This window comes from Acomys minous (assembly GCF_964271855.1).
Source record: "Acomys minous genome assembly, chromosome: 3".
Lineage (NCBI taxonomy): Eukaryota > Metazoa > Chordata > Mammalia > Rodentia > Muridae > Acomys > Acomys minous.
Genome location: NC_140485.1, coordinates 112,815,983 through 112,842,171, shown reverse-complemented (window position 1 = coordinate 112,842,171; position 26,189 = coordinate 112,815,983).

The window sequence follows — 26,189 nt, the reverse complement described above, 5'->3', positions numbered from 1 at the left end:
ATACAACAGCATATCAAAGACATCATTCACCATGACCAGGTAGGCTTCATTCCAGGAATGCAGGGATGGTTTAACATACGGAAATCCATCAATGTAATCCACCATATAAACAAACTGAAAGAGAAAAACCATATGATCATCTCTTTAGATGCAGAAAAAGCATTTGACAAAATCCAACACCCATTTATGTTTAAAGTTCTGGAGAGATCGGGAATACAAGGCACTTTTCTAAACACAATAAAGGCTATATATAGCAAACCAATAGCCAACATTAAATTAAATGGAGAGATACTCAAGGAAATCCCTCTAAAATCAGGGACCAGACAAGGCTGCCCACTTTCCCCATACCTCTTTAATATAGTTCTTGAAGTTCTAGCCAGAGCAATAAGACATCAAAAGGAGATCAAGGGGATCCAAATGGGAAAGGAAGAAGTAAAATTATCCCTATTTGCAGATGATATGATAGTGTATATAAGTGACCCCCAAAATTCCGCCAGAGAACTCCTACAGCTGATAAACACCTTCAGCAAATTGGCAGGATACAAAATAAACGCAAAAAAGTCAGTAGCTTTCCTATATACAAATGACAAACAGGCAGAGGAAGAAATTAGAAAAATTACTCCCTTCACGATAGCCACAAGCAATATAAAATATCTAGGAATAACCCTAACCAAGCAAGTGAAGGATTTATTTGAAAAAAACTTTAAACCTCTGAAGAAAGAGATTGAAAATGACATCAGAAGATGGCGGGATCTACCATGTTCGTGGATTGGAAGAATCAACATAGTAAAAATGGCCATCTTACCAAAAGCAATTTACAGATTCAATGCAATCCCTATCAGAATACCTACTAAATATTTTGTAGATATTGAAAGAACAATTCTCAACTTCATATGGAGAAACAAAAAGCCCAGAATAGCAAAAACAATCCTTTACAATAAAAGATCCGCTGGAGGAATCTCCATACCTGATCTCAAGCTGTACTATAGAGCAACAGTAATTAAAACAGCATGGTACTGGCACAGCAATAGGCTAGTGGATCAATGGAATCGAACTGAAGACCCAGAGATGAATCCACACACATTTGCTCACCTGATTTTCGACAAAGAAGCCAAATCCATTCAATGGAAAAACGACAGCATCTTCAACAAATGGTGCTGGTCTAACTGGATGTCTACATGTAGAAAAATGCAATTAGACCCCTATTTGTCACCATGCACAAAACTCAAGTCCAAGTGGATTAAAGACCTCAACTTAAAACCACAGACATTAACCCAGTTAGAGGAAAAAGTGGGGAAGAGTCTGGAACTCATAGGCACAGGAGACAACTTCCTGAACAGAACACCAACAGCCCAGGCCTTAACATCAACAATTAATAAATGGGACCTCATGAGGCTGAGAAGCTTCTGTAAGGCTGGTGACACTGTCAAGAGAACAAAGCGACAGCCTACAGACTGGGAAAAGATCATCACCGACTCTTCATCTGACAAAGGTCTAATATCCAAAATATATAAAGAACTTAAGAAATTAAACACCACCAAACCAAATAACCCAATAGAGAAATGGGGCGCAGAGCTAAACAGAGAATTCTCAACAGAGGAATATCAAATGGCTGAGAAACACTTAAAGAAATGCTCGACCTCCTTAGTCATCAGAGAAATGCAAATCAAAACGACACTGAGATTCCATCTTACACCCATCAGAATGGCTAAGATCAATAACTCAACTGACACCTCATGCTGGCGAGGGTGTGGAGAAAGAGGAACACTCCTGCATTGCTGGTGGGAATGCAAACTAGTACAACCACTTTGGAAAGCTATCTGGTGCTTTCTCAGAAAAATGGGAATAGGGCTTCCTCAAGACCCAGCTATTCCACTCCTTGGAATATACCCAGAGGATGTACTACCACACAACAGGGACATATGCTCAACCATGTTCATAGCTGCCTTATTCATAATAGCCAGAACTTGGAAACAACCTACGTGTCCCTCAACAGAAGAATGGATAAAGAAACTGTGGTACATTTACACTATGGAATACTACTCAGCTATTAAAAACAAGGAATTTCCAAAATTTGTGGACAAATGGATTGAACTAGAAATTGTCATAATGAGTGAGTTCACACAGAAGCAAAAAGAGCTAAATGGTATATACTCACTTATATCGAGACACTAGCCCAAGGTGTACGTCCCCATGAAAAACTGTACCTACCAGAATAATGGGTAAGAGGGGAGGACATCCTATTGAATCTTTAGGTGTGAGAAGCCTGGGAGAAAGAGGAAATGGAAGGATCCAGTGGGTCCTGGAAAACTACAGGCGAGTCTGGGCCCTGGGGTCCTCCGCAAACTGTGGCAACAGCCAAGGAAAAAATAGGCAGTAAAAACCTTGAACCCCTACCCGGACTAGCCGATGGACATTCTCCACTGTTGAGTGGAGAAGAAGATCTAACTCTCACACAAACTCTGGTGCCCCATATTTGATCATATCCCTTGGATGGAGATGCCTGGTGGCACTCAGAGGAAAGATAATAGGTCACCAAGGAGAGACTTGATACCGTATGAGCATATTCAGGGGGAGGAGATCCCCCTCAGACACAGACATAGGGGAGGGGAGTAGGGGGGGGAAGTGGGAGGAAGGGAGGGATGGGAGGATACATGGGATGGGCTAACAACTGAGATGTAATATGTATAAATTAATAAAAATGTATTAAAAAAAAAATATAAGGGACAGATGGACCAACAGTTAAGAACATTTTTCTGTTCTTGCTGAGGACATAGGCTCAGTTCCTACCAGCTACATGGTAGCTCACAATCATATGTAACTACAGTATGCTGGCACCCAGCATGGATGTAATACATGATGAAGGGAAAAGTCTAGTGCACATAAAACAAATTAATTAAATGAACAGCTAAGTCTAAAACTGGAAGAAAAACACTGTGAGAATATTAACTTAGGAAGAGTTGTCCTTCAGCTATTGTCTGTAGATGTGCTGGGGTTATTAAAAAGTAATAAGTCAGACACGGGCCTGACTTGTTGGAGGAGTTAAAGCTGTGTAATCTTGACCCAAGTTTGAAGCGCTACAAGACAGCTATTCAATCTGAAGAGTTCAAGTTGAAGCTCACCCATCGGGAGGCAGTATAGTCCTTGCTCCACTGGTCCTCCATGTCAAGGACCTCAGCCACATATGAGTGGTAAAGCTTTTCCCTAAATGCGACTTGGAGGGATGTTAAATGTTCTTCAAGTCTCAGTGGAAATGCTGACAGTGCATGCAGAAAGTGTCCTCCATAGCTGGCTACCCAGGTTACTTACAACCAGACAAATGATCCCCTACAGAGACAACTTCTACCGAGATGAGCTGTACTGGTCTCCTTACTCAGCTGTACTTACTAACTCTGCCTCTTGGTTTATATGTAAATAGTAATCCCACCTCCTTGGTCAGCTGTATGCATTAACTGTTACAATTAATTGTATCCGTTCACCCTAGGAAGCCAATAATTGACACAAAGAGACTGAAACATAGTTCAAAGCTGCAAGCACTACTCAGGGCAGAATCTAAACTGCTACTAACCTAACAATAAGCTAAAATAAACTACTCTAATCCTCAGGACCTACATATATCCCAAGCACTTGCCAATCTGATCCTTCTCAGCCTACTTCTCTCCTCTAACTCCCTCCATCAGCTGTCAACCTTCAACTGTCCACCATCAACAGCCAAGTCTCAGCTCCGCCCCCTCTCCAGGAAGTCCCACCTTCCACTTCCTGTCCTGCCCAGCTGATTGGCTAAACAGTATTTACACAGTTGTTACATTCACTCAAGACATTCCTCCACAATTAACCCCAACTCTCGGTACAACTGTATATAATAAACATTCTGAACTTCTCCATCAGAGAACCCAGTCAACCCAGTCCCAGCATTCTGTGCATCCAGGTGTTCATTCTATTGTCATTATTTTGACGTGCCACTTAAATATCACTAGAAGTAGGCACCTCCTAACAAAGTGCACAAAGGAACCTCAGTGTTCACCTATGCAAGCAATGAACTCTCCAGAACAACTCTGTATGGCAGAAAAGGAGGGCAGATCCTGCATCCCACAGGAGCGGATTAATTTCTCTTTCTAAATGGGAAGTCTGGGCAGAAGGTGGAGCTATGTTGATAGAGTGGTTGTAAGCAGCATATTTTTGTTGTTGTTTCTTTCAAGTTTTATCTTAAGAAATTTTGCTTAGTTCCTTGGACCCCACTGGTTGTGGTCTAGGTGAATTTTTCCCATAATATGACCTTTTATTTTCCTGTCTAGTATCTATAAAGACTTAAAAATGAAAATAAAAAAAAACTGGTCTATGGCAATAAAGCCTTTACTCGGAGGCCCCTTGGTCTCAGACATTTTTTAAAATGATAGATATAAGCATTCAGTAGATTGATCTGGTGCTTTTTTGCATAGATATGTTCCTAGCAGTGGAGATGTGTGCCTACCAAAATTGAGCTGAATTTCCTGAACTGTTTATGCTAGCTGTACTTCTTACTACAATTATGTAATTAAATTAAATGGTATGCAAATTGATGAAAAGTGATTGATGGTGAATTTGCTGTGTAAACTAAGCTAAATGCTTTGAAGACTTCTATAAATGTGAATGCCTAACATACACTCACTGTTGTGTGACAAGCAAGGCAACTTAAATATTGACAAGGGTCTTGAAAATAAAATCCAGGAGGAGGTTACACTCCATCCAAGTGCACAGGCTCCTATACTAGATTTAAAGAAATCAAAACTGGAAATCATAAAGTACACCATGGATATGTTTATATCAAGAAGAAAGTGCAGTACTTTTTTATCAGCAGACATCAAAGTAATAGTTTTGGATCACCATCAAAGCTTGGGCAAATGAATGCAAATTCATTGGGTCTTAACTTAAAGTGAAATGTTGATGTGCCTATTAACAAGGAGTCTCTCCTTTAGCCAAAACTCTGGACTGGTGCCACGGAATCCTTCTCTTGACTGACTCCATCTTTTCCTTGTAAAAGTCCCTATCACCAGCATGTGACCTCCTTAGTGCATTTGCCTCCCCCACTCTTGGCAATCATCCACCAAGTTTTTACACTTCATTATCCTCGGTGTTTCCTCTTCAGAACTTTCCATACAATCGAGAATAGGAGGTAGAGACTGGCCAGGCAGAATTTAGGTAAGGAACTGCAATAAGAAAGAGGAGAAAGGGAGGGGGAATAGAGGGAGGGGAGGGTGGAGGGAGGGACTGGGAGGAGAGAGGAGGGAGGGGAAGTTCCTAAGGGATGCAAAGTAAAGTGATTAGTTAATGAAAAAATAGCTTTGTTTTGCCTTAAAGCTGGAAATATCTTTAGCCCTGTGGGCAGCTCTGACCTTACTGAAGGCTAAAGATGCTGAAAATGTTTTAGGCAAAATGTCCTTGGTTCTGACAGCATAGGGATGGCAAAAGTGGGAGAGAGCTAGTTTCTGCTTTTCTCTCAGTAGAGTTCTCTGGGTGATTCTGAGCATCCACCAAGGGGCTGGGAAGGGGCCTCCCTTGATTTCAAAGATACAGGTATTTTCTCATGTCACAGTACTCATGGTCTTCAACATTTCCTGACTGTAAATCCTGATGGTCCTTGTCACACTAAGACCTGACTCCACCCTCTTTCCTGAATTGTAGGACCTGTCTGAAGTTCTAATCTTAGTGATCTCCTATGGGCAACATCGGCCTTGCCATCTTTAGCAAATGTCTTGTCTATTTCTTCCTTCTCCATAGCTCAATTTTATTTTTAAATTTTATTTATATAATTTTATTGGGACAAAGATTCATGTATCCCAGGCTGGCCTCAAAGATCTAAATGGCTAAGATTTATCTAGAAGTATGATTCCTCCTGCCCTCACCTTCCAAGCTCTGGGATTACAAGTATACATCACATCACATCCAATTCATGTAGTGCTGGGGATTGAACCTGGAAACCGCTGCATGCTAGCTAAACACTACCAACTAAACTAGTGGTTCTCAACCTTTGAGTTGCAACCCTTTGGGGTAGCAGAAGATATCCTGCTTATCAGACATTTACATTGTGATTCGAAACAGTAGTGAAATTACAATAATCAAGTAGCAAAGAAAGAGTTTTCTAGTTGGGGATCACCACAACATGAGTGTGGGATTCTATTAAAGGGTCTCTACATTTAGAACCACTAACCTGCATCATGTTGCTAGGTTGATTGCTTACTTCAGGCGGCCATGTTAACTAACTGCTAGTTGTGAATTAGTAGGAAGGGTTCATTTTGGGTTTTTTTTGTTTTTGTTTTTCTTTTCTTTCTTGGGTTTTGTTTTGAGACAGGGTCCTACCGGGTGGTAGTCCCAGCTGACCTAGAACTCACTGTTGGCTTGAAACACATGGGGATCCACCTGTCTCTGCCTCCCTATTGTTTGGATTAATGACATGGGCCATTTTGCTTGACCCAGGTGCAAGGGATACTATCTCATAATGTATAGAACAAGCTACCTAGTGTTATTATAAAGGGTTTTTTAAAAATGATTTCATATTCTTGATGAAGATAACTAAATTTGCAAGTTCCAGCATGCACCGGGGTAGAGCATGATTGTGCTAACTCAGTGTTTATTCAAGACCATCTACCAATACTCTTCTTCTTTGGAAGCATTAGCTTTGATGAAAACATTGTTTATGTAAATATCTGTCCCAGACCACCAAAGTTTCCAAGGAAACATGTTTTGAATGCAACAGAATATGCAAATGAAAACCTCTTCTCCTGTATAAATTGCCTCTAAGTGAGAGACAAAGCCTGAAACAATAAGCCAATTCAAAGGGATTAAAAAGAACCAACAACTGGCAAAGCGACCCCAGAGGCGTTCTTCAACAGCCATGAAAATCACTCTTTTGCCTTGTGCGCACTGTAGCACCCAGTATCAATATTTGCCTATGGTCCGCGGGGGAGAGATTAAAAATGAGTTGGGCTTAAACGCTCTCAAATGTGCACCATGGTGTCTTGGCCCCTGAATGATATCTATTTCGCTAGTTGATTATTGAGATTAAATGGCTTTGTGGACCAGCACAAGTTTTCAGCCTTCTTTTTACAACAGAAATCAATGTGGCTTCCCTGCTAAAGGAAAACAACAAACAACAAAACCAGGAGGATGGTGAGACAATGCCTGGGTAATGTGCTGATCTGGTGGCACTCATTAAAAGAATAAATACATTGTTTTGAAGATGGAAGCAAATAGGAAATAAGAGAGCTCTTGTAGGACTAATGATACATTAGTTGTCTATCCAGAATACACTTGAGATGACTCTCCATTCTGCACACTAAATAAATATTTTGGCACTCAGCAAAAAGACATGAAAGAGGAAGAAAAATAATAGCGCAAGACACATGACATTTGATCCCTGTAAACGAAGCTTCCGTCCAGATCATCTACCCTCCTTCTTCAACCTAAACTTAAGCAAACAGGCCTGCCTTCATGTCCTCCAGATGTGTCACATACTCACACTGTCTTTGTTGTGCTAGATGTTTATCCAAAGTTTACAGTGTAACATGGCCAACGAGTAATGTCCATAATATCCATTTGGAAGAGAAGGTTTAAGCTTTTCCTGTGTCTGCTCCCGTTGCCTCATCACACAGGCAAATCAGGCTATTGTTTACAGCAACTTACATTGCTTTCAATGAAACACAAGAAAAACCAAAAGAAGGTGACCTGAGAGTTGGCATGGAGAAGCTTAAATGGCATTGCTGGATATACAGAACCTTGTACAAAATAACAGTTCTTTTGGTTTGGTTTGGTTTGGTTTTTGAGGAAGTTTTCTGTAGTCTAGGCTGGCCTCAAACTTGCCATGTAGCTGAATTGACCCTGAACTCTCACACAACTGCTTTCACCTTTCAAATTCTGGCGCTAAGGATGCACACCACTGTGCCAGCTTCCAGGGTCTTCTCCTGTGGAGCACTCAAATCTCTCCCTCCATATACACAAAAAGCAAAGAAAACCAAGGAAAGTGATCACATTTCACAAAGTTTACTTGAGGAAAACGAATTCTAAAAGCAGGCATCATACAGACTAAAATTGACTCAGTTCTGAATGCCTTACTCTACCACAAGTGTAAATTCTGTGTTCAGCCAGAGGAAGAAAGTGACATGCAAAAACCATGCAGTGGACACAGTTGGCATTTCCCCCACATGAGTGTGTTCTGGTCTCTTTGGAGTCTATAATTGGATGAAACTTCTGTGCAGTGACTGGGTGTCATCTGGCCATCACATGCACATACATGTACCCACATCAGCACATACATGAGCACACACAAAAGAATGTAACAATGAGAAGTTCTAAATGAAGGTGAAAGTCAAGGGAAAAAGAGAAAGAGGTGAAAATCATAACATATAAAGAATACTAAAGCACAACCAAGAAAATCAGTACTTTACAATCTGTGTCCATTGTAATTAATTTGCGTTTGCTTGAAAAAAATCAGAGCTAGAGTGTTAAAATAAAATGTGTTAAGGATTTTCAAGATAAAATGAAGCATGGCTGTCTTATTTAAAAAAAAAAAAAACTAAAAATAGAAAAGACTGCTTAAGTTTCCCCAAACTAAAAAAGACTGTCATTTAAATAAAATATAGTAGATATGATCATTATAAAAATAGAAACATCTACAAAATGAATAAAAAGATGGGTAAAAGGGCCTCATTGAGAATACAGTTCAAAGCCTAGAGCAGTGGCATATGCCTTTAATCCCAGCACTCAGGAAGCAGAGGTAGGCAGATCTCTGTGAGTTCGAGGCCAGCCTGGTCTACAAAGTGAGTCCAGGACAGCCAGGGCTACACAGAGAAACCCTATCTCAAGCAAACAGAGAATACAGTTTTTTTTTAAAGGAAAAACAATTCAATTAAGAAATTCCAATAAGGTAGTGGGGGGAGGGTGCTAGGATGATTAGAGAGGTTAAAAAACTAACAAATACACAGCTTGAACCCATGGATCAAGGGGATACAGGGATTCATTGGGAAGTTCCACACATGCATCCCAGAGTGCTGATGTCACAGCTTCAGAGATGAAATGACACTAGTGAAATCCATCAGAACAACAAAGATAAACTACTTCGAATTCACAATCAGGCAGGAAATAAAATTCTCATTTACAACAGCATATCTCAATAATTATGCCTAAGTAAGCACAGATGGAAGAGAGAAGAACACTATCAACAATAAATTCATACTTAATTAAACTTGTATTTCAGCAATAAGTGCAAAAAAAATATTTTCAGACTTATATCTGAGATCATTTATCTACAAGCCATTCTCTTAAAATGTTTTATATTACACTTAACTATGGGGGGGGGGGCGACGGATTTCAGTTCACTCTATCATGTGGCATCTGATGACTCAGGTTGTCAGGATTTGTAGCAAGAAGAGGTGGTGGGGGAGGGACTAGTTGTATGAGTTCCCACAGAGACTGGAGGAGGTTGCTGGGCAGGGTCCATAGACCCAGGTTTTCCTAGTCAAGGGGCCATCCACAAGCAGGCCTGCCCACACTTGGGAGGACAGATCTTCCTTATTCACTCCATTGATGGAAAGGCTGATTTGGGAAAACACCCTCTCTGACATACTCTGAAAGAATGTTACATCATCTACCTGGTGTCACCTAGTCTAGTTAACCCATAAAATGGATCACCATGTAGGAAAATGGGTGTGTGTGTGATTGAATATGATAAAATACTCTCATAAAATTCATTAAAAATGTTTTTCAAATAACTTTGTGAGTCGCGAAAGTGAAGATATCAACTTTTGGCTAAGATAACAAGATGAGGAGTATTGCAGATTCCTCAATGGGGGAATTGAGCTAAAATCCTTACTATTGTTAAGTAGGAAACATAAGCATGATAAGTAGAGATTTGAATGAAAAATGCATTTACTATTTATGCTGATTGAAAAGAAAACCAAAGAGAATAGTCAGTTACCAAGTCCCTAGGGAAGAAAATTAATTTGGCAATTACATTCAGCTGGTGTAAGCACTGAATCTTGGACAAAAACATGCCAACAGTTAAAAACAAAGGAGTTTAAAGGAAATGCTATGAAACAATTACGGGAGAGGCAGAAAGCAATGTTGACATGGTTGTTAGGGAAAACAAAATCCTACTTAAAATACAATCGAATAACAAAGGTTGCCATGTAGTTTCCCAAGAACTGATCTTACAAGAATGGATGTATGCACACTTATCAACTCAGGGCTGAAATGCAAAACACAAGATTCGCTTTCATTTTTAGGAGAGAATTTTGACATCTACTAATATGGCAACATTGTTTTAGCACATTCCTGTCGGAAATAATTAAACGAATACCAAAGAAACTAAGATGAATAAGGGGATCTTGATACACTTACTAAGGACTAAATATAAGTAACCATGCATCCTGGTGCTTTTTCTGTAACTGATCCCTTCTTTCAAACAGAACATTCATGGGTAAAGAAAAGCTAAGAGACTAGAACTGGATGAAATTATGATAGCCTGAAAATGGTATCTTACAAAACTTTATAGAACAAAAACACAATAGTAAGTAATCAATAATAAACAAATAAATAAGTCAGCCATAGTTTTGCATTCAAAAGGCAGGACTGTGAGTTTCATATCAGCCTGGGAAAGTTGGTGAAACCCTGTCTCAAAAAAAAAAAAAAAGATTGCGTGTGTGTTTGTGTGTGTAACATTTTTATACATCAGTAATATTCCATTATTAAACACAATGGAAAATATGGTTCAATTACAACAAAATGTAACGTATGCTTTTACTGTAATTCCATACGAGATCATAGCAGTACCTTATGAAGCTTGATTTTTGTCTCCAAAAACTCATATAGAAAAAAACAATGATTTAACCAATAGCAAAGTGATGTCACCGTAGCATTGTTTAAAAAATCTACAGCAGCAATGCTGAAGTTATTTATCGCAGATATATATAGAAAATATGCAGCCAGCACTTCATCTCAGGATAACAGAGTTTACAAAGGTGACATGGATCAGCAACAAATGATAAGATTGAGTCTGTTCATATAGGGTCCATCAGGACCCCTTCAAAGTTTCCTTCTCCACTTTTCTGATGAAACATATCAATATTAGGTATCTTGACTACTAATTTTATTCCTTTGTACCACCAATTCCTGAACAGATGCATTTTTTTTAAATTTACATTGTGATTATTCACTGAGTATTATTTTTTATTTAATCACTTTATAGTCTGATCCCAGGATCCTCATGCCCTCCTCCCATTCCCCACCACCACTGCCTCTACTGATTCTCAGAGAAGGGGAGACTCCCCAGGAGTATCAACACACCTTGGCACCCCAAGAGTCAAAGTAGGACTAAGCACATCCTCTCCCAGTGGGGTCTGAGAAGGCAGCCCAGCTAGGGGAAAGGGATCCAAAGGCAGGCAACAGAGTCAGAGACAGCCCCTAATCCCATTGTTAGGGGACCAACATAATGATCACAGGGCACATCTTCTACATATGTAGGGGGTCTAGGCTTAGTCCATGCAAAGACTTTGGTTGGTAGCTCAGTCCCTGTAATCCCCAAAGACCCCAGGTTAGTTGACTCTGTAGGTCTTCTCATGGTGCCCTTGACCCCTCTGGCTACCTTAATCCTTCCTCCCACTCTTCTGCAGAACTCCCTGAGCTCAGCCTATTCTTTGGCTTTGAGTCTCTGCATCTGTTTTCATCAGCTGCTGGATGAAGCCTCTTGGAAGACAGTTATGCTAGGCTCCTGTCTGCAATCATAGCAGAGTATCATTAATAGTGATAGGGGTTGTCTCTCTCCCGTGGAATGAGTCTTAAATTGGGTCAGTCATCTGGGATACAAGACACATACCTAAATATAATAAAGGCAATATAAAGCAAGCCAATAGCCAACACCAAAGTAAATGGAGAGGAACTTAAATCAATTCCACTAAAGTCAGCAATAAGACAAGGCTGCCCACTTTCTCTGTATCTCTTCAACATAGTACTTCATGTTCTAGATAGAGCAATAAGAAAACAAAAGGAGATCAAGGGGATACAAATGGGAAAGGAAGAAGTCAAAGAATTCCATTTGAAGATGATATGATAATATATTATAAGTGATCCCAAAATTCTACCAGGGAACTCCTACAGCTGATAAGCACCATTGGCAAAATAGCTGAATATAAAATTTACTGAAAAAAAAAAACCAGTAGCCCTCCTTTATACAAATGATAAATGAGAAAAAATTTAGGGAAAAAAAACCATTGACAATAGCCATAAATAATATAAAATATCTTGGTGTAAACCTAACCAAGCAAGTGAAAGACCTATATGACAAAAACTTCAAGTCTCTGAAGAAATAAACTAAAGAAGATTTCAGAATATGGAAAGATCTCCCATGATCGTGGATTGGAAGGATCAACGGCACAAAATGGCCATCTTACCAAAAGCAATCTACAGATTCAATGCAATTCTCATCAAAATTCCAACACAATTCTTTACAGACCTAGAAAGAGCAATTCTCAACTTCATAAGGAAAAAGTAAAAACTCAGGACAGCTAAAACAATCATACACAATAAAAGGACTACTGGAGGTAGCACTGTCCCTGATTTCAAGTGATACTACAAAGCAATAGTAATATAAACCACATGGTATTGTCATTAAAAACAGGCACACAGGTCAATGAAATAAAAATCAAGGACCTAAAAGAAAACCCACACACCTACTCACACTTGATTTTTGACACAGAAGCAAAAACTGCACAATGGAAAAAAGAATTCATCTTCAACAAATGGTGTTGGTATAACTGGATGTCTACATGTAGGAAAATGCAAATAGATCCATATTTATCACCCTGAAGAAAACTCAAATCTGAGTGGATTGAAGGCCTCAGCATAAAACTGGATACACCATATCTAGTAGAAGAGTAAGTGGGAAATAGTGTTGAGCTCATTGGCATGGGAGACAACTTCCTGAACAGAAACACCAACAGCTCAGGCACTAAGATCAACAATTAATAAATGGAACCTCATGCAGGCTGCAACCTTTCGCAAACCTACTTTATTTGGGGTTCTTTAATGCTTATACCTCCCTTCCAACCCACCTACTCTAGATAGGAGAGAAAAGAGGTTAATGGGAACAGGAAAAGTAGACCTTTTTGGACTCAGTTCCTGGGAGTGATGTCCTGGCGTAGTCGACAGGATTTCAGCGGACCAGCAATTCATCTCATCCTAAGCCTCACCACCATCATTAGCGGGGATATGTTTCACAAAGACTGGAAAAGCCGATGGTGTCTGTGTAGCCCTAGAGAAACATATCTATTGGAGCACTTGTCTCCAAAACCCTTTTGTCTGTCTGCTTTCCTGTTCCTCTAGAATATTTACAGCCTCTCCGGCTTCCCGTTTTTCTCCACCCCCTTCTGCACGCTGGTGCTCTGGGCACCTGGCTTGTGGAGCAGGGCAGGGCAGCAGTTGTGGAAAACACTGGCTCTCAGTTCCAGATGTCTTCCCTTCACCAAAGGGTGCTTTTTGCTTTCCAAAGGCTTCAGCCTCTACCCCCAAATTCTTTAGTTGTACTGCCAACTCTACAACCCTTTCCAGAACAATAGAATTTACTGACCCTTCTGGTTTTCATAGTTTATCAGTCTTTCTTCCAATCTTTTAAAAAGTGATAATACAGTAAAAACACAAAGAGAAAACAGAAAACTCCCTCTGTATACATATAGCAGGAAAGAACTTTGCAAAAGCAGCTGCAATTTTGCTGACACCCTGAAACAGCATCTGTGTATCTTCAAAACCTGTATCGTCCTCCACGTTAGAAGTTAAGTTACCAAAAAAAAAAAAAAAAAGAAGTTAAGTTACCCATTGTTCCCAAAGCACATTAGGTGCCACCTGTAGGCTTCAGCCTTTTCCAAACCTTCTTTATTTGATATTCCTTAATGCTATACCTCCCTTCCAACCCACTTACCCTAGATAGGAGACAAAAGAGGGAAACAGGAAAAGTAGACCTTTTTGAACTCAGTTCCTGGGAGCAATTCACCTGGTGTAGTCGGCAGGATTTCAGCAGACCAGCAATTCAGCCAAAGATGCTGCTGGAACCTGGAACAGCAGCCAGAACCTGGAGCTCCGAAGCATTCTCTGGCACAGTCTCTCTAGGAGAGTCTCAAAGTGGAGCAATGAACAGCTAAACAATACTGAGACCCAAAAAGCCCCACCTCTTGTTTTGGGCTCATCTGTATCCTGTCAGAGTCTGAAATAAGATGCGTTTCAGCTGGCAAAAACCAAGCCTCCTCACGAAGTGGTTCATCTTCTAGTGGATGAACATCACCTGCTCTCTCACAAGTCTGTTCTCCGTCCCACACTTGGGATCAAAACAAATACATGGGTACATCCACAACAACCTCATGAAACTGAAAAGCTTCTGCAAGGCAAAGGACACTGTCCATAGGACAAAAACTGCCACCTCCAGACTGGGAAAAGATCTTCACCAATTCTCATCCGAGAGAGGGCTAATATCCAAAATATATAAAGAACTCGAGAAATTAAACACCACCAAACCAAATAATCCATCAAAAAATGGGGCACTGAGCTAAACAAAAAATTCTCAACAGAGGAATCTCTTAATGGCTGAGAAGTACTTAAAAGAAATGTTCAATATCCTTAGTCATCAGGAAAATGCACATCAAAACTACTCTGAGATTCCACCTTATACTCCTTAGAATGGTTAAAATCAAAGATTCAAGTGACAGCACATGCTGGTGAGGATGTAGAGAAAGGGGAACACTCCTCCATTGTTGGTGGGAGTGCAAACTTGTACAACCACTGTGGAAATCAATCTGGTGCTTTCTCAGGAAATTAGGAATATCTCTACCTCAAGCCGAGCTATGTCATTCCTGGATGTATATCCAAAAGATGCTCCACCGTACCACAAGAACACTTGCCCAACTATGTTCATAACAGCTTTATTTGTAGTAGTCAAAATCTAGAAACTACCTATATGCCTCTCAGCTGAAGTATGGATAAAGAAAATGTGGTACATTTACACAAAGGACTACTACTCCACTATTAAAAACAATGAAATCATGTAATTTGCTGGCAAATGGATTGCATGAGAAAAGATCATCCTGAGTGAGGTAACCCAGGCCCAGAAAGACACACATGGAACGTACTCACTTATAAGTGGATATTAGCCATGAAGTATAGGATAACCAACCATACTACGATGCAGACCCAAAGAAGCCAAGCTGGGCCCAAGGGAGGATGCTAGAATTTCACTCTGAACAAGAAGTAAAATAGACATGTAAAGCAGATGGAGGGAGGGAACTCGGTGGAGAAGGTATGGGGAGAATAACAGGGGAGGAGATCCAGTGTGCTGAGAGCAGGGGAGGGAGGGGGAGGGCTAGGAGACAGAATGGAAATGAGGGAAATATAATCTGGGACAGGGGAGGCTCCAGAGAGTCCATGGTGGTGACCCTAGCTGAGACTACTAAAGTAGCATGGGGTCAAGAAGCCCGAAGAAGCCACCTCCTGTAGCCAGGTGGGACTCCCAGTGAAAGTAGGGGGCACCAATCCACCCATAGAGTTCAACCCAAAATGTGTCTTGCATACAAGAAGTGTAGTGGTAAAGTTGGAGCAGAGGTGGAGGGAATGGCAAACCAATGACTGGTTCACTAAGTGATTTAATCACGTTTACAGCCAACTTACTAATATTGCCTATAAAATAATGTCCTTTTACTTTATGTTGCCAGTTAACAATGTAACTGTCTTTGATTTGGTAGTCTACTTTAAGGTCTTTATAACTTTGCAGGAAAGTGTCAGGCTAAAGCAGAAGGTGTTTTCCTTTTACTCTAATGTGACAACTTTCGTGAAAGCTACTTGTTTACTTCAAACATTTGTGGCGATCACAGCTGTATTTGGGTTTATGTGCAGTGTTCTCTTGTGCCTTTTTTTTATTTCTTTAGTTTTTGGGGTTTTTTTGTTGTTGTTGTTCTCCTATTTTCGATTTTCTAATTTCTTAATTAGATTTTTTTTTTAGGTCAGTCTCCTTTCCTCATAAATTCTCCTGATAGTTTTGAATTTGTACACTTGAGAGTTTAGCACATTTGTGCTTAGTATGATTACTGGTATCTTTGAGACTATTTAACAACTTGGTAGTTACTTTTCTGGGTGTTGTTGTTGTTGTTGTTGTTGTTACAGTTTGGTTTTTGTTGTTTTATTGTTTCTTTTTGCTTTCATTAATTTCCTTTGTTCTGTGAGGTAAGAGTTTGGCTTTCTTCCTTGCCCTTTCTTCTATCAATTCTGTCAGTGTATTGTCAGTCAAGGTGGGTAAACTCACTAACTTTGGATACATATCTAATAAAGCCAAAAGTGTTGAGCCTGGGCTGGGGTGGTGGCACATGCCTGTAATTCCAACACTTGCACAGAGAAAGAAGAGTGTGGCGGGCATCACAGTGAAATATATATATATGTATTTTAAGCCTGGTTATCTTATACATTTCTTACTTCTAAGGTGGGGAAAGGAATATTTTAGGAACCTGATATGCAATACTTCTTGAGAACATGTTTGAAGTCATATTTTCCAGCTAGGAATTGATTTCAAAATTGCCATGAGTAAAATTGCTGTTACATAATCTGAATAAATTATAATAAATTAAATTTTTTTAAAATCACTAACTTTGAAGTTCAGAGTTTGAAAACAGTAACAAACATATACAATACAGTTGACATCATTATTTAATAATCTTTTTAAATTCCCAATAAAAATACTTTTAATTTTATGAATCAAAATCTGTATTAAGTTAAACCAAGTAAAATCTTTACTGGTACCTGTCCTACTAGCAGCTCCAACCAATGAGAAAGCAAGCTGGGATGTATTGATTCTAAAAGTCGAAGCCTGTTTGGAGAGTCCAGTAACATCGAGGCTTGTACACTAAGAGTGCATTGGTCTGCCTTTCTTGAGTTTTAAATGTCTTAAATTGGAAATCATGAAATACAAAGTTCTCAATCCTAGTAGGACTAGGTTTAAATTAAGCTTTCTATTTCCTTCAGTGCTTTGAGTACTGGATGTATGCTCACATATGTTCATATTGTCAACGAGTAAATAGCGCCCTCTGACCGTCTGTCATTCTAATTCCCATGACAAAGTTTTCAGAATTAGGAATTTATTCCACTGAAATTACATGTTTTCTACTTATATTGTAATAGATTAATGATTACGTAAGAAAAGAGCTTTGCATTTTATAATTTATAATTTTTTTACAATAAAAAACAATCTTTGATGTGAAAAAACTACAAAAAAACCCTCAAAAAACAAGAAAGAAAGAAAAAAGAAGAGAAAGAAAGCAAGCAATGACTTTCAAACTAATTTACCCGTCAGGGGAAAAAACAAAGAGACTTATCTCAGATCTGTTTTTCATTTTCTATTCACTTCTTTGTATTATGATGTCATAGGGGAAGTGATGGGGTCATGCCGTGATGTTGGTTTGGAAAAGCTGATTTGTTGAAATATTGCAAAATACTGTAACGTGATTGACAGGTACATTCCACCTTTCCCGTGAGCTGTTCGATCATGGGTGTTGGTACAGGAAACTTTACTACAAACATGAAGCAGTTACTTGTGCTTTTGTTCTTGTTCAGCTTAATTTACCTGTTTAGCAGGACTGCCCTCGGCGGGAACCTGAGTAGAGTGCATAGGAATTCCGGATCGCTTTCAGTTTTATGCACTTGTAAATGTATTTGAATAAAACTTATTATGCCAAGAAGCAAGCTTATGAAATAATAAAAGTCAATGGATCTTAAAACAGCCTGCCAAAATGCCGGCACTTTGCTTCAAGTACTGACTGACATGAGGAGAAATGAAGAGCCCGGAAGAACTCAGCTGTGTTGTATCCAGATGGCTATCTGGTTACATGTTTGACTTGCCTGCTTATTAAAGATCTGATCTTTTCTTTCAAGAAAATTGGGGAATAAAATTTCTCAAGGGGTGGCTCATCAGCATCTATCTGGCTGGCAAAGCTGCACTGAAAAGAAAGCTCCCTGCCTCGATGCAGCCAGTGTGAAAGCCTTGGGACGTAGGACACAGGGGAAGTGATGACGCAATACGCCTGCTGCAGCCGCTGCTTGATGGCGATGAGGACAGGCAAAACGTATCGACCTGGGCATTTTCTGGGGTTCTTTGCATGAGTTGATTTCTTTTAGGCTTCAAAAAGAGGCTGTGGGACATAGAGTAATGCTGGCTTTATTTTATACAAGAGAGTATGTCTACATCTAACATATTATTATTAACCTTTTAGAGAGTTAATTAGTTTTTTTTTTAAGATTTATTTATTCATTATGTATACAATGCTCTGCCTGCAGGCCAGAAGAGGGCACCAGATCTCATTATAGATGGTTGTGAGCCACCATGTGGTTGCTGGGAATTGAACTCAGGACCTCTGGAAGAACAGACAGTGCTCTTAACCTCTGAGCCATCCCTCCAAGCCCCAATTAGTTAAAAAAAAACACTTTATGATATTATGTTCCCTGTGGTTAAGTTATAACAGGACACATTTTTCCACCTTATTTTGTAGATTTCAGGTGTTTTACTGGACTTTCAAGTTTTAGAGACATATACTTGCATATCTTTGGGTATCGAAAATTAACAAATCTTTGGGTTTTGTTGCTGTTGGTTCTAGACTTGGCCTCATGTACCAAAGCAGAAGATGAAGTTAAATTTCTGGTTCTCCTACTTCCTCTTCTCAAGAAAGGCGAATGCAAGTGTGTGCTGCTGTGCTAGCTTTACACAGGGTTGGAGAGCAAGCCCACACAATGCTAGGCAAGCTCTCTGCCAAATGAGCTATATTGTCAGACATAAAATTAGTGACTGCTAAGCAATAAACCATCATGAGAACCATTACGAAAAATGAACTTAAATACTCTACAGTTCAAAAGAAGATAGTTCCTTCAGTTAAAATTTGCCAATTTTAAGCACATTTTATTTGTTATGAAAATATCAGAAGTAAACAAGATGACAACATCAGTCACTCATTCAAAATTCCTATGTACCCAAAAGCAAGAAGAACCACGCTTAGCATTATTGCATACACACACACACACACACACACACACACACACACACACACACACACACACATCCAGGAAATTTAATTACATGAATGTCTTTTAACAACAGGTCTGCATGATTTGAGGCCTCATTTTATTTTATTTTTTTCAGTTAAATTGTTTTAACACTTTCCTCTGGCAGAAAATATTCTGGAAGGCCATTCTTAAGACTCCCCAGGTTCCAATCACATGATAATATCAAGAATCTATTTCAGCAATCTGTTACTAGCCTTCATATTATGTCTACTGCCTGTAATAACAATTTATTTGAATGAATCTATGATCAGTCAGTGTTGAAAATGAGCTTCTCACAGGATTATGCAGTGAGCAGCCATGTTTTCAGACCCTGATACAATCTCTTTAGCCCCCCTAGCTGCTGAATGAGAATGAGAATGCAACTTGAACTTGAAGACAGTTACTGATTTCAAATCTCCTTTTCTTAATGGCTCACCCCGTGAGTGCTGGCTGCATAAGCAGAACGTGATGTCAGCTCTGTGGTCCTTGCAGGACTGCCTACTGGTCCTGCGAGGTTCCTGTCCTTCCACAGCTCTCCAGCTTCCAACACAGAACCTCCATCTGTCCACTCCTGGAGCTCCCAGAGCTGGACCTCTTTGCTTCTGCCACCCAACAAAAAAAGGTTTTCCCTTCTCAAGACCTTGAGCTGTTACAAACTCAATCCTATGACAACCCAGTTTATCCCACTGATAGCACCAGCCTCAGATAGGTATCCATGACAGGACTTGGCATGGAGAGATTTCCAGGTAATGCTGAGGCGTGTAGTCCTACACTGCTAGCTATACATATATTTGCAAGCCCATGATTTTTGAAGGATTCTGTGGCAGAGGATGAAGATCTTTACAGAACAGCATTTTCCAAACTCTCCAGTTCCCTGGCAGGCGTTGCTGACCCTGCCAAAGTATGACATCTAGAGTAACTGCTGTCAGAATGCTCGAGTGTCAGAACACTCCTGATCCCCAAACCCTTGTCCACACTGTATATTTACTCTTTTCATTGTAGGCTTTCGAATCAACTTGAAAGACAAAGATGGTATTTCAATTCAGATTTCTTTGAATGCTAATATATTATGTACATTTTATATTTCTTAAACTATTTTTTTTCCATTGGACAGACAACACATGCCTTTTGGAACACACCTTGAAACGGTTTCAAGTTGCACAGAGAAATAAAAATCTGTCAGAATTTCACCTTTAGAGGAAATAATTCTTTGGTTCACACTGCCGGTATTTCCTATGTTAATATGCATATACATATAATGCCTTTTATGCATAAATACATATATGAATATTTTACCTCATTGCTTTTAAGAGCCAAAGGAACATTCTCACAACACATAGGATTTATTCAACAGCCAGTCATATATTGATGTACTTTTCTCTAGTTTCAAAGTTTTCCCATGACCAGCTGTGATATGACAAATAAATATCATTTTATGTAAACTTTGGTGCACTTTAATAAGCTTTTATGCAAGGTAAATTTCTAGGAGTACATTATTGTGTTAAGAGATTTGTGTATTAAGTTTTTATAGAGTGGAAGGCTATGAGGTCAGAGCTTGTTGTCTACCGTGCTTATTACGTTCATCCATTCCTGTGGCAGCCCTCAGTGTGTAAACAGAAATATCACCCAAATACCTAGGAATTTAATATCAGTTTATCTTCCTCCCAACAATATATTGAAAGAAAATCATGTGTTGTTTCACACTTATCAGGCAAGATCATCACAACTTCAATCACAACCTTTGGAAACTGGTACCTCGGGCTTCTTTGTATACTCTTATAAAGATTTGCTTTAACCTAACAGAGTTATTTTTTTTTTCATTTTTATTATCATTTAAAGCTTTTATTTTTAATTTAATTTTATTGTTCTTACTAGTATTAATTGTTTCATCCATTAATGAATGCTAATTAATTATTCATGTTGATAGGGTTCAGAGTGCTGGTCCAAAACACGCACACGTTGATAAAACCCAGCCCCTCTCTACTCACACTGGAAGATGTCTTCCAGTCTCTGGCGATCACTACTCTCCATTCAGGCTGACAGTGTTTTATACCTTAACATATGAGTGAAAACATGCAGAACTTGTCATTCTGTGCCTACCTTACTTGACATAATGTCATTCAGTTCCATGCAAAGTTGACACAAATGACAGAAATTCGTTTTTTTTTTTTAAGCTTGGATAACATCCATCACACACACACATGCACACACACACACACACATCTTTATTCTTCTGTTGGCAGACACAAAGGCTGTTCCCTATCCTAGCTATTCTAAGTAGTGCCTAGAGTAGACATGACTCTTGGGTTATGTCTTTGTTGAGGTGATTTGGGTACATGCCCAGAAGTAGGATACTTTGATCATCTAATATACCTACTTTATAAAAATTCTTAGAAGTTATTACCTTATTTTTTTCTTTATTTTCCTTATTTTTTACTTAATGTATATGGATATCTGCTTGCATTTATGTTTATGCACTATATACATGCAGTGCCATGGAGGCCAGAGCAGGGTGTGTGATGCCCTGGCTACAGACGGTTGGCAGCAACCATGTGGAAGCTGGGAATCAAACCCAAATCCTCTGTGAATAGAGCCCATGGTCTTAAGTGCTTGCTACTGTCCATCCTTAGTTATCCTGTGTTGCTTTGTTTTTAAAACATAGTATTTATACATGTGTACAAATATTGATCTCATCTTATTTCCTCTCATTTTGTTTAAATTTGCAAATATATAATCACCTGATTTTTTTCCTTATTGTTCCTAGGGCTTGGGGAGGGTGTTTTAACTTGGCAAAGGGGTGTTTGTTTTGTTTTGTTTTTCTCATAAGGAAGATATTTCCTATTTAAAAATATAAAATATGCATTTTTTTATTTTTAGCATTTTACTTATAGTTGTCTTTAATATACCTTAATATTTTGGCTTGGAGGATAAACATGAACTAAGTCTATTTCTTTCTTAAGGTTTTTTTTTTTTTTTACATTTTGACTTGCACTACATTATAATTTTGCCCATTTCATTTTGTTATTATTTGTAAATGTTTTTATTTCCTCAGATGGGCGGATGAGATGAGAGCCATTCCCAAGCATATCTAGCTCTTTCTGAATTCAGCTGTTCTGGCTCAAACTCCAAGCTGACTGACTAAACTGGCTTCTCTTGGCTTCTGACTAAATTGCTCTATCTGGCCTCAAATTAATTCTGACAATATATCTTAATCTTCTGGCTCCTTCTCATTCTCTGGCTTGTTCTGTCTTCACCTGTGTCTAGCTTCTTCTCTCTGCAACTCATCTCAGTACAACTGTCCTGGTTAAAAAAAAAAAACTCCCCTCTCCCCACACTGCTCTTAAGTAGTCTCTCTTTCTCTTCTTGTGAGAGTTGGACTTATCCAATCTCTGCCTCATTCTGTCAAATCTTTCTCTGATTCATCACTTTGTCTGCCTCTGAATTAGACATCACTTTCAAATATATGGCTGCTCCTTTCTACAAAGTAACATTACCTTCATTGTTTGGGATCAAAGATGTATACTAAGGCCATGATTGAATTCCAGTCAGGTCATACTGTAATCCAGGGTGTGTCTGTATTCCAGCTGGACCACATACACCTGGAAGGTCTTTGGATGTGATCTCTTGCCAGAGCAGCTGTGTTGCTGGATTAGAATTCCTCTACAATAGTTGTGTATGTTTTTCTTATTTAAAAAATTAAATAATAACAGTATCATTTATCAGGAGGCCTTGAGTAGTATTCATTTTATTCTTTGATATAATGCCTTACTCATAGCTCAGGGTCACTGTGAACTTTTAATACTTTTCCCTTTGCCTCTCACAGGCAGAAAACTAAAAGTTTCACAAGAGAGAAAACTTCTAAAGAAGCTGAAGAAGTTTATTTTTATAATTAATAAATTGTAGTTCCCAAACAGTATTACCAGAGGTACAAATGGCAACTGCTTCGGATTCTCTCATCACTCTCTGCCTCTCCCTCTCTCTCTCTTTCCCTGCCCCCTCAGGGATTGCATCCACCAGTATTGTATACACTGGCAAAGAGCTACCACAGTGTCTGCAGAGAGGTTCTGCCAAGGAGTGATGAGGTGTAAGAACAGACAATCAAGTAGCCAACTTAGCTTTGTACTGCTGTAAATTAACACTCTTGGAGCAAAGAGAAGCTGTGCCCCACACCTCTGCTGCCCATACTCAGCTTGCAACTTCATTTCTGTTAAGAGCAGAAAGACTTCCATATTGCCTTCTCTTGTCTGGGCTACATGACAACTCTTTGTATTCAAAGTAAAGATGTAACTGGTTTGGACTAGGCCAAGCCCTGGCCATGCAGCCTTGGTGTAGGAGTAACTGTTCAAATGTCATGGGTCAAGCTTTGGAAAAAAAAAAAAAGGCATATGGGCTGGAGACATGCCTTGCCAGCTACGAGAGCTCGCTGCTCAGCCAAGGAGACTGGAGTTTGGATCCCACCTACCAGGTAACTAGCTGAGTATCATGTGCAACATAAGTTATGAGGAAATTGACATTCATAACACACACACATATAAACTCACACACACACACACCATACACACACACAAAACCACTCACCCAGACCCAAAAATGCATAAATGCATAGGATATACATTTACATAGAAATAATATAAAATATCAAAAAAAGAAATTCACCTGCTCTGATACGGTTTTATGAGAAACTCTTGGTTTGTCACTGGAATTTTACTTTAGCATATTACCATTTGTGATGATATTTCAATTTTACCTAGTATATGACTTATCCAATTTGCCTTTACAGTTAACTTCTTAATTCCACATTTGTAAATATTCTGCAAGTAACCTAATACATAAAAATCTCAGAGCAAGACAGATCTACAGAGCATCATTCTTGAGTTGTTTGCTTATGAGATGGGGTTGTGTTAAACTTTTAGGAAGGACGCACCTAAGCAATTGCACTTGGCTGCTTGATATCTTGGTTTAGTCTTAGCAAACAGCACAGATTATATTTATTACTTTTCAGTGGGCAGTGAGTTGAAAGCAAAATAGGAAAATACCAGAAAACCGAGGATATGGGATAATAAGACCTGAGGAAAGCAGTGTTTAAGCTTTCTATTACTTTTATTTGAATGTCTCTCTGTGTGTCCCAGTGCATGTGTGTGTGTGTGTCTCTGTATGTATGTATACTTGGGTGTGTATGCCTGTATGTCTCTCTATGTGTTTGCTTGCTTGTATGTGTGTGTGTTTGTGTGTGTTTGTGTGTGTGTGTTTGCTTCATGTGTGTGCCTGTGTGAGTTTATGCAAACAATGTACTTGCAGGTACCTGAGGACATATATGGCTGTCTTATCTCCTGAAACTGTAGTTGCGAATGGTTGTGTGCTACCTGAGGCCAGTAATGGAACTGAATGTAGGCCTCTACAGCAGTGTAAATGCTCTTACCATCTGAGCCAGCTCTCAAGCCCAATACTGTAAATTTAATTAATTTATTCAGATTACAACTCAATTGTTATCCCATCACTTGTATCCTCCCATTCCTCCCTCCCTCCTATTTTCACCCTCTTCCCTTCTTCTAGGTCTAAGACCGAGGGGGACCTCCTCCCCTACTACATGGTCATAGGCTATCAAGTCTCATCTTGGTAGCCTGCTTATTCTTTCTTTGAGTCCTATCAGGCCTCCCCACGAAGGGGAGGTGGTCAAATATGGGGCACCAGAGTTCATGTCAGAGTCAGTCCTTACTCTCCACATAACTGTGGAGAATGTCCTGTCCATTGGGTAGATCAGAGTAGGGGTTCGATGTTTACTACTTGCATTGTCCTTGGTTAGTGCAATAGTTTGAGCAGACCCCCCCCCCCGGGCCGCAATCCACTCATCACGATGTTCTTCTTGTAGGTTTCTAGGACCCTCTGGGTCCTTCTGTTTCCCCATCTCCTATATTTCTCTTACCTAGAGTCTCGGTAGAATATTGTAGTTTTTAGTAGAGTAATGCTCAGATTCAAGGGAATGCAAGAGGAGAAAAAGCAGAGAGGCTTTGAAAAGCTTGATGTATATCTCATCACAAAACAGGAAAGCAGCCCTGGGGTCGCTTCGATGCCCACAGCCTGGACAAAGGCTTTGGGTCACAGACATTCAAGGCACAGCAGTGTGGCTACACTTATCACGGATGAGCTGCGTACTTGCAAGGTGTGACTGCTATCTGGGCATAGTTGATCATACTTATAATTCCAGGACTCTGGAGGCAGAGGTGGGATGATTACTGCAAGTTCAAAGACAGACTGGGCTACAAAGCAAGAGAGAGAGAACAAGTTTGATATTATATTATTTCCTACCATTCTAAAAGAAAATTCTATGGGTTAATGAATATGACATTAGGAAGTAAAAAAAAATAAAGTATCTTGGCCTACAAGATGGCCAAGCCAGTAAAAGTGCTTGCTATAAAACCTGATGACTTGAGTTTTAACCCTGGGACCAGAGAAATGAGAACTGACTCCTACAAGCTGTCTTCTGATTTCCACATATTCTCCATGGGATACACACGCGCACACACACACACACACACACAGAGAGAGAGAGAGAGAGAGAGAGAGAGAGAGAGAGAGAGAGAGGGAGGGAGAGAGGGAGGGAGGGAGGAGAGAGAGACAGAGAGACACAGTGAGAGACAGAGAGAGAGAGAATAAATTAATAAATAAAGTAATAAGAAAATACTTTTAAAAGGAAAATGTTTTAACTACGAGGAGTTTGGCCATCAGCACACTGGTACATGTTTTCACTTAGTTAACAAAACTTAGCTTTGAGCCGACTTTCTTGGATTTTTTAAATTGAAAGTTCGACTTTTAAAATTTTGTATGTTTTTACTGAAAACATGTTTTCTCGTATAATATATTCTGATTATGATTTCCCCTCCCTCTACTTCTCGCAGTCTCTCCCCAGCTCCTTTCCCACCACAATTCACACCCTTTCTGTCTCTCTTTATAAAAGAAGCATCTAAGGAATAATAATAAATAAAACATAATAAAATAAAACAAAAACTAACACATCAAAATAGGACCTAAAAAAGAAAAAAGAAAAAAGAAAAAGAGCCCAGGAGAAACCACAAAAAACCAGATATAGATGCAGAGACCTA